Raw genomic sequence first — 10,856 nt, 5'->3', positions numbered from 1 at the left:
CATATTTATGTAGTGTATATCAGAGGTGGTGACCCTTTGAGAGCTGTATGCAACGAAATGTCATTTTAATGCATGCTGATTAGTGTACATTCAAAGTGACAATAAAGTTATTATTCTATTCTAATACAGAAACTTCTGTACTCAACTTGTACTTTATTACTAAACTAAGTATTTTTTCTTATTGCAGAACCTAAGAGATATTAGGTTTAAAGCTAGTTTCTGCATGTAAGGCTATAGTCTTTATTTCTATAGGGTTTTTTCCCCCAACTGATATAGAAACTTTACCAAATATTCTTGCCTTCTGATTTGTTTATGTATTTATCAGTGCCATTTTTCAAGCAGTGTAACTAGATAGGGTTGGAAGAGCATGAATTTCCATTCAGCATTCTTGTAGTACATTCATCCCCTTTATGACATATGTACTTCTATCTTATCCTGGATAGCAGGCTTTGCAAGTGAAAAGTTTGATGCAACTGGGAGCTTGATAGCTTATAGAATAACTAATATTTCACACCAAAGCTCGCAGAAAAACTATTGCAAAATGAATAGTGACAGAGACAAATGATAGATGCTGTAATATTATATCACAGTTCTGATGATCTTAAACCTCTAGAGCATTATTTCATGTTTACAGTACAGTATTATTGCAATCCCTCAGAAGAATTAGAGCCGTTCTAACTAATCTCTCCCTACTGGTTACATGATATGGAAGCTATGAAGCTCAGTTACAAAAAAAAAATACTTAATATGAATGATAGCACACAGCTTTCCCCCCCTCAACTATATTTGTAAATCTTGGAATGATAAATGGAATATAAATTATAAGTGAGCAACAAGGTCATAGCAACTAAAAGCAGAGAGTTCAAAGAAAAGTCACAATTTCACAGAGTTCATGAAAAGGCCACCGACTGAAGTTGTTCAGTGCTATTTGATAAGAACTAAGGAAGGTGAGAATTAAAAAAAATAAGATTCAGGGAACTGAAGACTCATGGCCACTAGCCAGTGGTCTGCTAGTAAATATTAAGAACTGTTTCTGCTAGTTCCATTGCCACCACCCTGTTGCTAGCTGCAGAACAACTGACTGATGCTCTAGGGCTAGGCAATCACTGTTTTAGTTCTGCTTTCAACCAACCCACTTTGCTAAAAAAATTAACCATCACAAGCCAATACAATTCATATAATGTACAGAAAGGAAAGGAATAAAAACAGTCCAGATGGCTACTTTAGAATAAATATTGTTCCTGACTTCTTGATCAAATCTACACTTTGGCTAGGAACCATTTCAGAGCATCGTATTCACATGAAAACAAAATAATAATAATAATAATAATAATTCACACATATCAACTTCAAATGTAGCAATCACATTGTTCTCTGTTCTATTCCTTTCCTCTGGAATAGCATCCTCCACATCCCTGTCCCTAAGACAGGGATAGTGGTCTCTCTCCTAGTGTTCCAAAAAGCTATTGAGGTCTTAATGTGTTTGTGGGGCCTCTGGTTTGGTTTAATTTGTTAATATTTGATTGTGGGGTTGTAGATTTTCATTTTTTTCCCTGTTTTGTATTCGTATGTGGGAGTCACGTAGAATCTGTGAAAGGTGACAGCTGTAATAAATTTATATAAATTAATATGAGCCAGCAGTGTGCTGCAGCTGCCAAAAAAGCCAACACAGTGCTAGGCTGCATTAACAGAGGGATAGAATCAAGATCACGTGAAGTGTTAATACCACTTTACAGTGCCTTGTTAAGGCCACATTTGGAATACTGGATCCAGTTTTGATCACCATGATGTAAAAAGGATGTTGAGACTCTAGAACAGACATGTCAAACACAAGGCCCGGGGGCCGGATCCGGCCCGCGAAGTGGTTTCATGTGGCCCGCGAAGCCATCCTGGAAACAGTGAGGGAATGGCCCCCACTGCCTTGGCCCTGGCCCAGAGACCCTCCTTCTGCCAGAGACCCTCAGATCTGTCCCACTCCTGCCCAGGCCCCCATAGGCACCCTTGATGTGAACGATGTAGAGCTGGCCATGCCCACCCAGTAGGCCATACGCACTCTAGCCACGCCCACCCAGTAGGCCACACCCACCGAGGCCACACCCACCCGGCCCCCTGAGGGCAACCGCAATGCTGATGTGGCCCTCCATGAAATTGAGTTTGACACCCCTGCTCTAGAAAGAGTACAGAAAAGAGCAACAAAGATGATTAGGGGACTGGAGGCTAAAACATATAAGGAACGGCTGCTGGAAATGGGTATGTCAGGTTTAACGAAGGATGAGTGGAGACATGATAGCAGTGTTCCAATATCTCAGGGGCTGCCAGAAAGAAGAGGGAGTCAAGCTATTCTCCAAAGCACCTGAAGGCAGGACAAGAAGCAATGGATGGAAACTAAACAAGGAGAGAAGCAACCTAGAACTAAGGAGAAACTTCCTGACAGTTAGAACCATTAACCAGTGGAACAACCTGCCTCCAGAAGGTGTGAATGCTCCAACACTGGAAGTTTTCAAGAAGAGACTGGACAGCCATTTGTCCGAAATGGTATGGCGTTTCCTGCCTGAGCAGGGAGGTGGACTAGATGACCTCCAAGGTCCCTTCCAACTTTTTTATTACTTTAATAATAGGTGATACATCATTTACAGAAACCCATACCAGATCAGTTGTCAGCAAGGTCCTGGCTAGCTGTTGGAGTTCCTGGGTAACTGGTGACAAATGTGCTACAGCAGGGGTGTCAAACTGCTGGCCCACGGGCCAGATGCGTCATCTGGAAGCCATGCCCACCCCATTGCCGGCAATGGCAAAACCATCCTGATATGTTGTGTGACATCACATGACATCACGAGTTTGACATGTCTGGGGTACAGGATATAGGATTGTTGGCTGAGCAACCAGGTCAGTAGCTACAGGACTACTGGAAGAAAATTTGTTTATTTGTTACAAATATAGAAAGACCAATAGTAGCAGATACCTTGAGCATAATCCCAAAACATCTGGAGTACTATTTGAACACCACAGCTGTCAATTATAAAAGGCAGCATTACTTGGAACAGTTTATATCCTGCGACAATACATTTAATACCATCAAAAGCAACTGCTGTCTATCCAGATTCTTGAGAAGGATTTATGACAGGTACATAAAAATGCCAAATCCAGTCTAAACTTCTGTCTGACTGTGTGGCCAACCATGCCGCCCTGAGTCTTCAGAGAAGGGCGGGATATAAATGGAATTAAAATAAAATAAATAAAATAATAATCCAGCAAAAGTTTCACGCACATATATTTGCCCTCCAAGGTATATTTATGGGAAGAAAAGAGTACAGGTAGTCCTCAACTTACGACCTCAATTGAGCCCAAAATGTCAGTTGCTAAGTGAGACATCTGTTAAGTGAATTTTGTCCCATTTTATGACCTTTCATGCCACAGTTGTTCAGTGAATTACTGTAGTTGTTAAGTTAGTAACACAGTTGTTAAGTGAATCCCATTGACTTTGCTTGTCAGAGGGTCACAGAAGCTTGATACATGACTTCAGGGTACTGCAACCTTTATAAATGTGAACCAGTTGCCAAGCATCTGAATTTTGATCATGTAACTATGAGGATGCTCCAACGGTTGCAAGTGTGGAAAACAGTCATAAATCATTTACAAATTAATGACAAACATATGCAAACAATTTATTCCTAAAACTGATCTGAAGGGAAAGGTTCAGTTCATGTATCTTTGTAAATATTTTGAAATTTGTTGAAGTACATGTAGCACTTCTATTTACATTTTAACTATTGTCAAAAGCACCGAAAAGCAACTCTTTTCTGGTTTATCATCCAGAAAATTATATTTAATGCTCAGGCAAAATTAATATGAACTTTTAAAGCTCCTTTTCTGTCTTTGACTACTGTCATTCCTTTCTAACTTTGCCTTTTCAAACAAAATATATCATTGTCATGACATAGGTTAGTACCAGCACTCTCACTGAAATTCTCATAGCATTGTTTAATATAATAATCTTTCAAATCTTGCTAAACTACAATTCCAAGTTATACCAAGTAGCATCACCAATAATAAAGGTTATTAAGAGTACCATTTAGCAACCACTGAATGGTTCAAGATGCCATTGTGCAGCTGTGAATGTGTCATAGAATAATATGCTATTATGATATAGAATAATTTAATGGAAATTAAATGCCATTGCATAAAAACAATAGATATTGTTGAGAGATACTTTTTATTTCTAACAAGCCCCCCCCTTGAAATATACTATGTAGCAATGTATCATTTAGAGCATAAGGGATGAAAGTAAAGGGATACTCTGAGGCTTCCAGATGTTGGAAATCTGTCACTGATTTTTTGGCAGACTCTCCAAAAATTAATGAAATGATATTTTTACTGCCTATGAATAGAATAGAAAACCTAAGTTGTTTACTTAAGCTCAGTTACATACACAATAACAATCCATTTATGACTGAAATATTTTCATAAATAAAACTAAGATAATATAGTTCATCATTTTAAACTTATATCATAGAGGTGGCATGTTTTGTATCTCTCCCAAGATGAGTTTCAAACTGGATAAAAATATATTCATTTTAATTTAATTTATGCTTCCAACATCTGGATCAATATGGGAACAATCCCATTGTTTTTCTTTTTCAATTTGGAAGGATAAAAATATAGCGATAGATGCTGTAAAATATACACTGCAATTGGTGCTCCCTATTTAAACATAAATTGGAAAATTGATAAAAAAAGCATGAATATAACCCTAATGCAACTATAACATATGCTAAAAAACTTGATATAATACATGAATATTAATTTGCTTCTTAGAAATACTTGAATTGCTTTTATTATTTCTTGACAATACAATGAAGAAATTATGGCTTTAGTTAAACATATTTTAAAATATTTTTTAGGAATTCATACACTTTTATATGAAAAAAAAATCCTTGTCATTTAGACATACACATTAGGAAGTTTGCTATAAATCATGCTGATCCCCCTTTTGGTATAAGCTTTTAACTGACTTTCAAAAAATATGTATGGTAAATCCACTTGGAAAGAATACTTACCTTGAGAACACATGGATTAAACAACCACATGAGGACCTCTGTCTATTTTCTTTATAAGACAAATATATGCCCTCTTTCAATTCTGTATTTCTATGTTCTCTGCTGACCTAACTTATCTGTAATAACTACCAGAGATTGACTGGAGTCAGTTCAGCTGCTGTAAGAAAAGAATGGAAGTCAAAAATTAATGCACTCAACATTCCTCCTTGACAGATGACTTGTCAAGAGGCTAAAAGCCTTGAAAAGCTATAGGTGAGGTAAAGCATTAGAATACTCATCCTTTAAATTAAATTGAATTTCAGTTTCTAACTAATTACTTCAGACTCCAATAATGAAGTTAAATCTCATTCAAACTGAAAGACCTAGCATTTTACTTCAATCTCAAGCATATTGTATTAAGCAAAACAACAGGAAATAACCAGCCCATCAACAATCAGACTAGACTTTGGATCAGAGACTGTCTAAGCAATCCTGTTCAACAATTTATGTCTAGACAGATATATGCTTTTGAGTTTATGCTTTTGAGTTTCTCAGCAGGTTTTGCTAAGATTGATTTTTTTGGGGAGGGTCTTAAGATTCTTTACTTTAAAAAAAATAGTAAAAAATAAAGTGAACTGGACAAACTTACCAGTCAGAGGAAAAGTTTAAGATTTTATACACACCTACGCCTACATGTTTACAATGTTTATGAAGCTGAATTAGACTTGCTAACTCAACATGAATGAGCCCATTCAGTGGGAAAAAAGTAATTGAATAATTTATTCTGATCCAGCCACTTTCATGGACATAAAGTTCCTAGATTAGGCAAGGTCATTTTATCATGTACTATCAAATCATATCCTTAAAATCAGTAATTCTTCCATTTGTTTATTTTGACTGACGTGGCATAGCCATTCTGTTCAGCCATTCTCTAACCTTATTATGGCTAACAGAGAACAAACTGAAACTGAAGTTTGACATGAAAAATAATTGAAAGAGAAGCATGGCTTGATCTTGTGAGCTTGCTGGTTCTTAAACATCCGCATATATCCTGACTTCTAGTGAGGATTCATAGCCAACTATGAAGGGGTGGGTTAGATTGGCAGCCAGACAACAAATTCTAGTTAGTGAAGTCTCTCTGTAAAAAGAAGAGACTAGTTAGATTGACCATTTGTTCTCAGAACAACTGAGTAGACTGTAAGATCTGATGTTGTTGGGTTGACATGTGAGTTGAACAGCTGGGAGTCAAGGATTCAATCAAGCTCATAGCCATCATATAGCCTATATGGACATAAGGTTCATGTTTCTTTTTCATCTCTGGAAATTGCTCATTAACAGCTTTTCAACTTTTAGTAACTTTTCAATTAACAGGTTTTAAAGCAATAGGAAAATTTCCTTTAATCTTTACTGAACGATTAAGAAAAAAGTTCAAGGACTTAGTTTAAAAAAATAGTAAAAGGTTGATTATAATCCAAGGAAATAGACTGTGATTGGCAGTGACTAAATTTGATAAATAAATAAAATAATATTGATTTTAGAAAGTTACAAACAGACTGAAGGTACAGATGGATTTGAAATAAGATTTTGAAATTGATTATAAGAAACCTTCTCATGAGAAAATGCTGTTGTTTTGAATTCTTAAAAAAAAACTTGATAGGATGCGAATTTGAAGGTTGGATGCTAAAGAAAACCAAAAGGAAATAAAGGTTACAATTAAAAGAGAAGAACACAAGTTTGACTTACTAATACAGAATAGAGCAAAATGTTGGATACATTGAAGGATATTTGTGGACCATGTACTCAGAAGTTAATTTTAAGAGTAACTTCCACTATAGATAAAGTAAAGGTAAAGGTTCCCCCGCACATGTGTGCTAGTCATTTCCGACTCTAGAGCCGGTGCTCATCTCTGTTTCAAAGCCGAAGAGTCAGCACTTGTCCGAGGACGTCTCCGTGGTCATGTGGCTGGCATTGTATTTAAAAGATGTTATGGAAGAGGAAAAATTTTTACCTGACAAGATAGAGATTGATTTGGAAGCATGTTTAAAAATGACAAGCTATGATAAAGATATGGAAAAAAGATCGTAGAGTGGATATCCAAATGAAGCTCGTTTATATTTTAATAATTAAAATGACAAACCAAAAGAGTAACCTGGAAAAATTTCTTATATTGTATTTACAAATGAAGCTTGTTAAAGTCATGAAGGATTTTGTGAAAAGGGACAAAAAAACCGAAAAGTAATCAAGTTCTAGGTCTAGGACATTAGTTGAAGGGAACAGTGGAACAGCTTGCTTTCAGAAGCTGTAGATGCTTCATCACTGGAGGTTTTTAAGAAAAGACTGGACAACCGCCTATCTAAAATGGTATAGGCTCTATACTATAGGGTGTCCTGCTTGAGCAGGGGGTTGGACTAAAAGACCTCCAGGTGCCTTCCAGGTCTATTCTGATTGATTGGGATTAAATATCAAGATTGTTAAAAAGTAAAGGGAAGCAATATAAAATTGGTTTATTTGATCAAGGTTGAAAGATATATTATCTCTGCTATTTGTTAATTGACTGTTGCTGAACAGGACTGATGAGGCTTTAAGGATTTGCTTTGAGGGAAAAGATCATTTGTTGTATTTTAAAAGCAGGTGGTAAGTCCCTTTTCAATTCCTTTTCTATGAATTATTTTGTTGTTGTTAGTTGCGAAGTCATGTCCAACCCATCGCGACCCTATGGACAACGTTCCTCTGGGCCTTCCTGTCCTCTACCATCTTCTGGTGTCACTTTAAGCTCACGCCTACTGCTTCAGTGACTCCATCCAGCCACCTCATTCTCTGTTGTCCCCTCCTTCTATTGCCCTCAATCTTTCCCAGCATTAGGCTCTTCTGCAGTGAGTCCTTCCTTCTTATTAGGTGGCCAAAGTATTTGAGTTTCAACTTCAGGATCTAGCTTTATAAAGAGCAGTCAGGGTTGATCTCCTCTAGGACTGACCAGTTTGATCACCTTGCAGTCCAAGGGACTCGCAGGAGTCTTCTCCAGCACCATAGTTCAAAGGCTACAATTCTTTGGCGCTCAGCCTTTCTTATGGTCCAACTTTCACAGCCATACATTGCAACTGGGAAGACCATAGCCTTGACTATATGCACTTTTGTTGACAGGGTGATGTCTCTGCTTTTTAGTGTGCTGTCTAGATTTTCCATGGCTTTCCTTCCCAGGAGCAAGCGTCTTTTAATTTCTTGGCTGCAGTCCCCATTTGCGGTGATCTTGGAGCCCAGGAAAATAAAATCTGTCACTACCTCTATTTCTTCCCCATCTATTTGCCAGGAATTGAGAGGGCTGGATGCCATGATCTTGGCCTTCTTAATGTTAAGTTTCAAACTAACTTTTGCACTCTCCTTCACCTGCAACAAGAGGTTATTTAGTTTCTCTTCACTTTCTGCCATTAGAGTGGTATCATCTGCATATCTTAGGTTGTTGATATTTCTCCCAGCAATCTTAATTCCAACTTTTGATTCATCTAGCCCTGCCTTTCTCATGATGTGCTCTGCATATAAGTTAAACAGGCAGGGTGACATTATACAGCCTTGCCAGACTCCTTTCCCAATTTTGAACCAATCAGTGGTTCCGTGTCCAGTTCTCACTGTTGCTTCTTGACCCACATATAGGTTTCTCAAGAGACAAATAAGATGGTCTGGTACTCCCATCTCTTTAAGAACTTGCCCCAGTTTGTTATGATCCACACAATCAAAAGCTTTAGCATAGTCAATGAAGCAGAAGTAGATGTTTTTCTGGAACTTCCTAGCTTTCTCCATGATCCAGCATATGTTGGCAATTTGATCTCTAGTTTCTCTGCCTTTTCGAAATCCTGCCTGTACTTCTAGTAGTTCTCAATCCACAAACTGCTGGAGTCTAGTTTGTAGGATTTTAAGCATAACTTTACTAGCATGTGAAATGAGTGCAATGGTGTGATAATTTGAACATTCTTTGGCACTGCCTTTCTTTGGAATTGGAATGTAAACTGATCTTTTCCAATCCTGTGGCACCGTTGAGTTTTCCAAATTTGCTGGAAAATTGAGTGTAGCACTTTTACTGCATCGTCTTTTAAGATTTTGAATAGCTCAGCTGGAATACTGTCACCTCCACTAACTTTGTTGTTGCTCAGCTTTCCTAAGGCCCACTTCACTTCACATTGTAGGATGTCTGGCTCAAGGTCAGTGACCACCTCATTATGGTTATAAGGGATGTTAAGCTCGTTCTTGTATAGTTCTTCTGTGTAATTTTGCCACCTCTTCTTAATCTCTTCTGCCTCTGTTAGGTCTCTGCCATTTTGGTCCTTTATCATGCCCATTTTTGCATGAAACGTTCCCTTCATCTCTCCAATTTTCTTGAAGAGATCTCTGGTCCTCCCTATTCTATTGTTTTCTTCTATTTCTTTGCACTGTTCATTTAAGAAGGCATTCTTATCTCTTCTAGCTATTCTCTGGAATTCTGCATTCAATTGGGTGTATCTTTCTTCTTCTCCCTTGTCTTTCACTTCCCTCCTTTCCTCAGCTATTTATTTGCAAAGTTTCCTCAGACAGCCATTTTGCTTTCTAGCATTTCTTTTTCTTTGGGATGGTTTTAGTTGCTACCTCTTGTACAATATTGCAAACCTTCATACATAGTTCTTCAGGCACTCAGATCTAATTCCTTAAATCTATTTGTCATCTCTACTGGATATTCATCAGGGATATGATTTAGTTCATATCTGAATGGCCTAGTGCTTTTCCCTACTTTCTTCAGTTTAAGCCTAAATTTTGCAAAGACAAGCTGAGCCATAGTCAGCTCCTGGTCTTGTTTTTACTGACTGTATAGAGCTTCTCCATCTGGCTGCAGATCACATAGTTAATCTGATTTCTGTGTTGACCGTCTGGTAATGTCCATGTGTAGAGCCATCTCTTGGGTTGTTGGAAAAGAGTGTTTGCTATGACCATGGTATTCTCTTGACAAAATTCTATCAGCCTGTGCCCTGCTTCATTTTGTACTCCAAGGCCAAACTTGCCTGTTATTCCGGTTATCTTTTAGCTTCCTACTTTAGCATTCCAATCCCCCATGATTATAAGGACATCATTTTTTGGTGTTAGTTATATAAGGTGCTGTAGGGCTTCATAGAACTGGTCAATTTCATCCTCTTCAGCACTGGTGGTTAGGGCATAGACTTGGACTACTGTGATATTGAATGGTTTGCCTTGGATTAGAACTGAGATCATTCTGTCATTTTGAGGATTGTATCCCAGTATTGCTTTTCCTACTCTTTTATTGAGTATGAAGGCTACTCCATTTCTTCTGAGGGATTCTTGCCCGCAGTAGTATACCTGATGGTCATCTGAATTAAATTCACCCATTCCTGTCCATTTTAGTTCGCTGATACCTAAGATGTCGATGTTCAGTCTTGTCATCTCGTTTGACCACGTCCAGCTTTCCTTGATTCATGGGTCTTACATTCCAGGTTCCTATGGAGAAAAAATCTTTACAGCATCGGACTTTCCTTTCACCACCAGACATATCCACAGCTGAGCGTCCTTTCAGCTTTGGGCCAGTCATTTCATTCTTTCTGGCACTATTAGTACTAGCGCTCTGCTCTTCCCCAGCAGCATATTGGATGCCTTCCAACCTGAGGGGATCATCTTCCAGTGTCATGTCCATTTTCCTTTTGGTACTGTCCATAGGTTTTTCATGGCAAAGATACTGGAGTGGGTTGCCATTTCCTTCTCCAGTGGATCACGTTTTGTCAGAACTCTCTGCTATGACCTGTCTGTCTTGGGTAGCCCTGCACGGCATAGCTCATAGCTTCATTG

Source organism: Vipera ursinii, assembly GCF_947247035.1.
Source record: "Vipera ursinii genome assembly, chromosome: 4".
NCBI classification, from domain to species: Eukaryota; Metazoa; Chordata; class Lepidosauria; order Squamata; family Viperidae; genus Vipera; species Vipera ursinii.
Note: the sequence above shows the minus strand (reverse complement) of the source record.